The following is an 8,290-nucleotide window of genomic DNA, read 5'->3' on the forward strand; positions in this document are numbered from 1 at the left end:
AGCTCCTGGATTCATTAATTTTTTGAAGGGTTTTTTGTGTCTCTATTTCCTTCAGTTCTGCTCTGATTTTAGTTATTTCTAGCCTTCTGCTAGCTTTTGAATGTGTTTGCTCTTGCTTTTCTAGTTCTTTTAATTGTGATGTTAGGGTGTCAATTTTGGATCTTTCCTGCTTTCTCTTGTGGGCATTTAGTGCTATAAATTTCCCTCTACACACTGCTTTGAATGTGTCCCAGAGATTCTGGTATGTTGTGTCTTTGTTCTCGTTGGTTTCAAAGAACATCTTTATTTCTGCCTTCATTTCATTATGAACCCAATAGTCATTCAGGAGCAGGCTGTTCAGTTTCCATGTAGTTGAACGGTTTTGAGTGAGTTTCTTAATCCTGAGTTCTAGTTTGATTGCACTGTGGTCTGAGAGACAGTTTGTTATAATTTCTGTTCTTTTACATTTGCTGAGGAGAGCTTTACTTCCAACTATGTGGTCAATTTTGGAATAGGTGTGGTGTGGTGCTGAAAAAAATGTATATTCTGTTGACTTGGGGTGGAGAGTTCTGTAGATGTCTATTAGGTCCACTTTGTTTAGAGCTGAGTTCAATTCCTGGATATCCTTGTTAACTTTCTGTCTCGTTGATCTGTCTAATGTTGACAGTGGGGTGTTAAAATCTCCCATTATTAGTGTGTGGGAGTTTAAGTCCCTTTGTAGGTCACTCAGGACTTGCTTTATGAATCTGGGTGCTCCTGTGTTGGGTGCATATATATTTAGGATAGTTAGCTCTTCTTGTTGAATTGATCCCTTTACCATTATGTAATGGCCTTCTTTGTCTCTTTTGATCTTTGTTGGTTTAAAGTCTATTTTATCAGAGACTAGGATTGCAACCCCTGCCTTTTTTTGTTTTCCAGTTGCTTGATAGATCTTCCTCCATCCCTTTATTTTGAGTCTATGTGTGTCTCTGCACGTGAGATGGGTTTCCTGAATACAGCACACTGATGGGTCCTGACTCCTTATCCAGTTTGCCAGTCTGTGTCTTTTGATTGGAGCATTTAGCCCATTTACATTTAACGTTAATATTGTTATGTGTGAATCTGATCCTGTCATTATGATGTTAGTTGGTTATTTTGCTCGTTAGTTGCTATTGTTTCTTCCTAGCCTCGCTGGTCTTTACAATTTGGCATGTTTTTGCAGTGGCTGGTACCGGTTGTTCCTTTCCATGTTTAGTGCTTCCTTCAGGAGCTCTTTTAGGGCAGGCCTGGTGGTGACAAAATCACTCAGCGTTTGCTTGTCTGTACAGTATTTTATTTCTCCTTCACTTATGAAGCTTAGTTTGGCGGGATAGCAAATTCTGGGTTGAAAATTCTTTTCTTTAAGAATGTTGAATATCGGCCCCCACTCTCTTCTGGCTTGTAGAGTTTCTGCTGAGAGATCAGCTGTTAGTCTGATGGGCTTCCCTTTGTGGGTAACCCGACCTTTCTCTCTGGCTGCCCTTAACATTTTTTCCTTCATTTCAACTTTGGTGAATCTGACAATTATGTGTCTTGGAGTTGCCCTTCTCGAGGAGTATCTTTGTGGCGTTCTCTGTATTTCCTGAATCTGAATGCTGGCCTGCCTTGCTAGATTGGGGAAGTTCTCCTGGATAATATCTTGCAGAGTGTTTTCCAACTTGGTTCCATTCTCCCCATCATTTTCAGGTACACCAATCAGACGTAGGTTTGGTCTTTTCACATAGTCCCAAATTTCTTGGAGGCTTTGTTCATTTCTTTTTATTCTTTTTTCTCTAAACTTCCCTTTTCTCTTCATTTCATTCATTTCATCTTCCATCAGCGATACCCTTTCTTCCAGTTGATCGCATCTGCTACTGAGGCTTCTGCAATCTTCGCGTAGTTCTCGAAACTTGGCTTTCAGCTCCATCAGCTCCTTTAAGCCCTTCTCTCCATTGGTTATTCTAGTTATCCATTCTTCTAATATTTTTTCAAAGTTTTTTACTTCTTTGCTATTGTTTTGAATTTCCTCTCGTAGCTCAGAGTAGTTTGATCGTCTGAAGCCTTCTTCTCTCAACTCATCAAAGTCATCCTCCATCCAGCTTTGTTCCGTTGCTGGTGAGGAACTGCGTTCCTTTGGAGGAGGAGAGGTGCTCTGTTTTTTAGAGTTTCCAGTTTTTCTGCTCTGTTTTTTCCCCATCTTTGTGGTTTTATCTACTTTTTGTCTTTGATGATGGTGATGTACAGATGAGTTTTTGGTGTGGATGTCCTTTCTGTTTGTTAGTTTTCCTTCTACCAGACAGGACCCTCAGCTGCAGGTCTGTTGGAGTTTACTAGAGGTCCACTCCAGACCCTGTTTGGCTGGGTGTCAGCAGCGGTGGCTGCAGAACAGCGGATTTTCGTGAGACCACAAATTCAGCTGTCTGATAGTTCCTCTGAAAGTTTTGTCTCAGAGGAGTACCCGGTTGAATGAGGTGTCAGTCTGTCCCTACTGGGGGGGTGCCTCCCAGTTAGGCTGCTCAGGGGTGAGGGACCCACTTTAGGAGGCAGTCTGTCCGTTCTCAGATCTCCAGCTGCATGCTGGGAGAACCACTACTCTCTTCAAAGCTGTCAGTCAGACAGGGACCTTTAAGTCTGTGGAGGTTCTTGCTGAGTTTTCGTTTGTCTGTGCCCTGCCCCCAGAGGTGGAGCCTATAGAGGCAGGCAGGCCTCCTTGAGCTGTGGTGGGCTCCACCCAGTTCGAGCTTCCTGGCTGCTTTGTTTACCTAAGCAAGCCTGGGCAATGGCAGGCGCCCCTCCCCCAGCCTCGCTGCCGCCTTGCAGCTTGATCTCAGACTGCTGTGCTAGCAATCAGCGAGACTCCATGGGCACAGGACCCTCCGAGCCAGGTGCGGGACACAATCTCCTAGTGTGCCGTTTTCCAGGCCCGTTGGAGAAGCGCAGTATTGGGGTGGGACTGACCCGATATTCCAGGTGCCGTCTGTTTCCCCTTTCTTTGACTAGGAAAGGGAACTCCCTGACCCCTTGCGCTTCCCGAGTGAGGCAATGCCTCGCCCTGCTTCAGCTCGCGCACAGTGCACTTCGCCGACTGTCCTGCACCCACTGTTAGGCACTCCCTAGTGAGATGAAACCGGTACCTCAAGCAGAAATGCAGAAATCACCCGTCTTCTGTGTCGCTGGGGCTGGGAGCTGGAGACTGGAGCTGTTCCTATTCGGCCATCTTGGCTCCACCCCCTGAATGTCTATTAACAAAAAGTCACCAAATAACAGATGCTGGGGAGGATGCATAGAAAAGGGAATGCTTTATACACCCATGGGGGGAATGTAAATTAGTACAAATTCTATGGCAGATAGTATGGAGATTTCTTAAAGCACTAAAAATCAAACAATCATTTGATTGGCAATCCCACTACTGTGTATCTACCCAAAGGAAAAGAAATTGTTATATAAAAAGACATATGCACTATGAGGTTTAATGCAGCACTATTCAAAATAGTAAAGATACGGAATCAACCAAAGTGTCCATCAATGGATGATTGGATAAAGAAAATGTGGTATATACATATATACACACTATGGAATACTATTCAGCCATAAAAAGGATGAAATTATGTTTTGTGCAGCAACATGGATGGAGCTGTAGGCCATTACGTGAAATAACTCAGAAACAGAAGGTTAAATACTGTATGTTCTCAACTACAAATGGAAGCTGAATAGTGTGTACATGTGGACATACAGCATGGAATAACAGACACTGGAGATTTGGAAGGGTGGGAGGCGGGAGGGGATGGGGGATGATAAATTACTTAATGGGTACAATGTACATTATTCTGGTGATGGTTACACTAAAAGCTCAGACTTCACCCTAAGCAATATATCCATGTAACAAAATTGCACTTGTACCCCTTGAATTTATACAATTTTTCCCCTAATGCCACATTTTCTAGTATCAGTTGGAAACAAATCAAATAACAGAATGTGGATGAAAAAGTGTGGTATTTTCCAATAATGGAATGTAACACAGCAGCAAAAAAACACAAAGGATGTTTTAAATTCCTTGAGACATCACCAAACTGCTTTCCACAGTGGCAGAACTAATTTACATTCCCATCAGCAGTGTGTAAGTGTTCCCTTTCCTCCACAACCTTGCCAGTATCTGGTTTTTTTTTTTGACATTTTAATAATGGCCATTCTGACTGATGTGAGATGGTATCTCATTGAGGTTTTGATTTGTATTTCTCAGCAATCCCACTATTGGGTATGTACCCAAAGGAATGTAAATCTTTCTACCATAAAGACAGGCACATGTGTGTTCATCGCAGCACTATTCACAATGGCAAAGACACAGAATCAACCTAAATGCCCATCAGCGGTAGACTGGATTTAAAAAATGTACGTATACACTATGGAATACTATGCAGCCATAGAATAGAATGAGATCGTGTCCTTTGCAGCAACATGGATGGAGCTGGAAACCATTATCGTAAGCAAACTAATACAGGAACAGAAAACCAAACACTGTATGCTCTCACCTATAAGTTGGGAGCTAACCTTTGAGTATACATGCACACAAAGAAGCAATCAATGGACGCTGAGGCCTACTTGAGGGTGGAGGGAGAGGACCAAAAAACTACCTATCAGGTACTATGCTTATTACTTGGGTGACAAAATAATCTGTATGCAAAACCCCCAGCTTACCTATATAACAAACCTGCACATGTACCTCTGAACCTAAAATGAAAGTTAGGAAAAAAAAAAGTAAATCAGAAAAATAAAAAACAAAAAACAACAAAAATTAAAACACAAAGGATGGAAAAGGCAACAATATGGCGAACTTCGATACAGCTGGCAGTGCTTGCACCTGTCCTGCCTCTAGCCCTCATGCTCACATCTTCAGTGTCCACCAGCTGGAGTGCACTTTGCCATCTCCATTGCAGGCTGGAAGCCCTGGGGAATTGACATTCCTTGGGAAGAGTTCTCAATCTTTGAATGAGAGGAGTTGGTAAACCCCAGCTGCCTCACTGCCCAGGTGAGATAACTCTGAAGTATGTATATGTACACCCTGAGCTTCCCCAGAGAGGTTAAGCTCCAGTTGCCCTCAGTGGTGGTTGGTTTGATAATGCACTTAAAAAATTCATTTCAATAGTTTTTGGGGTAAGATGGTTTTTTGGTTACGCAGATAAGTTCTTTAGTGGTGATTTCCGAGATTTTAGTGTACCTGTCACCTGAGCAGTGTACCAGCCCCTCCCAACCTCCCCACCGCGAGTCCCCAAAGTCCATTATATAATTCTTATGCCTTTGCACTTTTATAAAAAAAGATGAAACACACATAACACAAATTAATCATTTAAAAAGGAACAATTCAGTGGCAGTGTTGTGCAACCACCACTTCTTTCTAGTTCCAAAACATTTTCATTATCCTAAAAGGAAACCCATATTCATGAAGCTGTTGCTTCTCATATGCTGTGCTTTTGTTGACTGTCTTTCCTTCCCTGTCTCATTTCTCTACCTCCATCCCAAACAATTTGCACTTGAATCCTTGTCCTCAGTCAGCTTTTGGGAGAACCCAAATGAAGGCGCTTGGGAATGTCATATTAGGTAAGAGGAAAAAAAAATTCCAAGAAGTTACATGCAAGTTGATACTCATTTTTTAAGTTAAAAACTAAAATAAAAACATACTCTTAGGTATACATATCAGATGTAAAAAGAGTGTAAAAATGCAAGCAGCTACAATGATGACAATATTTTTCATCAACAGAAATTAACCTAGTGAGTTTTCGTATTTAGGGTATGAGTGAAAATAAAAATGCAAGCAAGGCATTGATGACTGAGATTCAGGAAGGTGGCAACATGAGGTAAGAGGAGTAGGAAGATGGGCTTGGGAGACCACAGGGTTGGATGTGAGTTGTTGACAGGGTCCTAGGTTTTGTTGTTGATGATGAGTTTCTATAAGCTAATGATATTTTAAAAATGACTAATAAAATTATTAAAAGCATAGATCAGAGATAAGAATGTGTCATACCAAATATTATAATGAGCCCAATCTGTGCAAATAAGCAAAACTGACATCAATGGAATTCAAATAAAAAGAGGACAGTATTTCAATTTTCCAAGTTCCATGTGGTAGGCTGAAGAGTTTTAAAAAGTGTATTTTATGTTGCTTTTACTTGAGAAGGGATTTAATACACTCTTCCTTTATCTTCCCTAGAAGATCATTCAAAAGGTCATAACCTAAAAGCCCATTAATAGAGGGAAGTTATATTAATGAGCACTGTTCTTCATGGCCTATGATGCAGTCATTCAAAAGATCAGATTAGATAGGTGTGTCAATATACAGAGATATCCATGCTTCATTGATAAGTTAAAGAAGTTGAAGATATGTCTTATATGATCCTATCTTTGAAGACTTTTTTTGTCATGTAAAATGTGATAAGTAATTTATTATATATGTTGTATATATGTGTAACCATTTATATATGTATATGAGCATATATAATTATATATTGGAAATAACTTACCCAGTATTGTTAACAATGTTTTTCTATGTGATAGAATTATGAAAAGTTTCTTTTTTCTTTTCTTTTCTTTTTTTTTTTTGTTTTTGAGACAGAGTCTTGCTCTGTCACCCAGGCTAGAGTACAGTGGCGGGATCTTGGCTCATTGCAAACTGCCTCCCGGGTTCAAGTGATTCTCCTGCCTCAGCCTCCCAAGTAGCTGGGACTACAGGCTGCATGCCACCACACCCAGCTAATTTTTTTGTATTTTTAGTAGAGACAGGATTTCGCCATGTTGACCAGGCTGGTCTTGAACTCCTGACCTCAGGTGATCCACCCACCTCAGCCTCCCAAACTGCTGGGATTATAGGTGTGAGCCACTACACCTGACTGAAAAGTTTCTATTTTCTTAGTTATGCATGTCTATATGGGTTAAATATTTTTAGTCAGAAAATCCAATAAAAATGAAGAATAAAAAATTATGTATTCAGTAGATGTAGTTCTGTAAGTTCTTATATAGTTATTGTGTTGTTATTGTTACTTTGTATAGCTACTCTGTTAGAGTTTGCAAAGTACATCTTCAACTAATTTCTCCTCCATCCATGAGTATGGGTAAATCCACACTGTCTTTTAAATTATGTTGCTTTCATTTCACAGAGCCATATTTTATCACCAATGACTTTTCCTCCCCATTTTAAAAGCTCTTTGAAAATAATTCTTTTCCCTTCCTGCTTGCTACTTTTTCCACTCTCCTGGCCAAGTATATGTCCTGTGGTCTAAAGTTGCGCACACTGTTTTTTGTTAAGACCAGTTACTATGAAATATGATGTTCATGTGTGACATAGATAAATGTTAACGTCATTGTTGGCCACTCTGTAATTTGATGACAGAGTTCTGGGAGATTCTGTAAGTTGAGAAACATTCTGCCTCTGACATCTGAAAACCCAGAGAAGTAAGCAATTTTAGAAAATTGAAAACATGAATGACAAGAACAAAAGAAAACAAAACTAAGTTCATTCCTTGGGTCGAGTGGTTATTCTTCCTCACTATGTCTGGGCCGGAAAGATTTCTTCTTCACATGTCCCTTGGCAAACTGTTATCCTTCTGACATAATTTGGAGACTAGGTCTTCTCCAGTGGCTGAAATAGTGAGGAAATGAGATGCGACTGTATGTTGTTTCAGTTTTGTATGTACTTGGGTACAGTGGGTCATGAGTTGCAGTGGGTCATGAGTTTCGGGCATCTTATAGAAAACCTGGGAGCCCTTGGTGCTGAAAAAAATTGAGTTTCAGATAGAATGTGCTTTTAGAACTCCTGATTAGAGAATGCTGGGAATACAAATTTCTTGCTTTGTATTGAAAGTTCTTTTTCCTCTAAACCACGCAAATGTTTTTTCAAAAACTTTTCTCATTCTTGATGATGGTGATTTTTTTTTTGCCTACAAATAGGAACAAAAATGATTTTATTTTTTCTGCATAAAGAATAAAACAAATGTATATCTTTCTTTGAAAATTTCTCCTAGTCCAATATTTTTTGACATCTTGTGAATTATAACAGGAGGATTGATTATAAGCAGCTGTAAATTCTCAGTCTACTTAGTGTGCATAAGTGTGCCTTATCCTGCAAGGTAATTTTTACAATGTGGACACTCATGATACCACCTATGACATAGTCTTGCCAAAAATAAATTGACCCTGAATCAATTAAGTCTCTAATTCCAACTGCAATGTACAGAAACTACAGAGGACAGAGGAACATGTAACAATAGCACCACGACGATGCATTAGCAAATTCCAGACTGTCTTTGGTGATTAGAATAATGAT

The 8,290-nt window shown here is 40.1% G+C and overlaps 1 non-coding gene across 1 annotated transcript; it reads left to right on the forward strand.

The window, feature by feature from the left end:
- Positions 1 to 5,700: 5,700 nt before the first annotated feature.
- LOC116479783 (small nucleolar RNA SNORD56) lies at positions 5,701 to 5,771 on the forward strand. Its single transcript, XR_004251089.1, has one exon. It is a non-coding gene; the product is annotated as a small nucleolar RNA SNORD56 (small nucleolar RNA).
- Positions 5,772 to 8,290: the final 2,519 nt, after the last annotated feature.

The sequence above is a fragment of the Hylobates moloch genome, unplaced genomic scaffold (genome assembly GCF_009828535.3).
Source record: "Hylobates moloch isolate HMO894 unplaced genomic scaffold, HMol_V3 SCAFFOLD_12, whole genome shotgun sequence".
Classification (NCBI taxonomy): Eukaryota; Metazoa; Chordata; class Mammalia; order Primates; family Hylobatidae; genus Hylobates; species Hylobates moloch.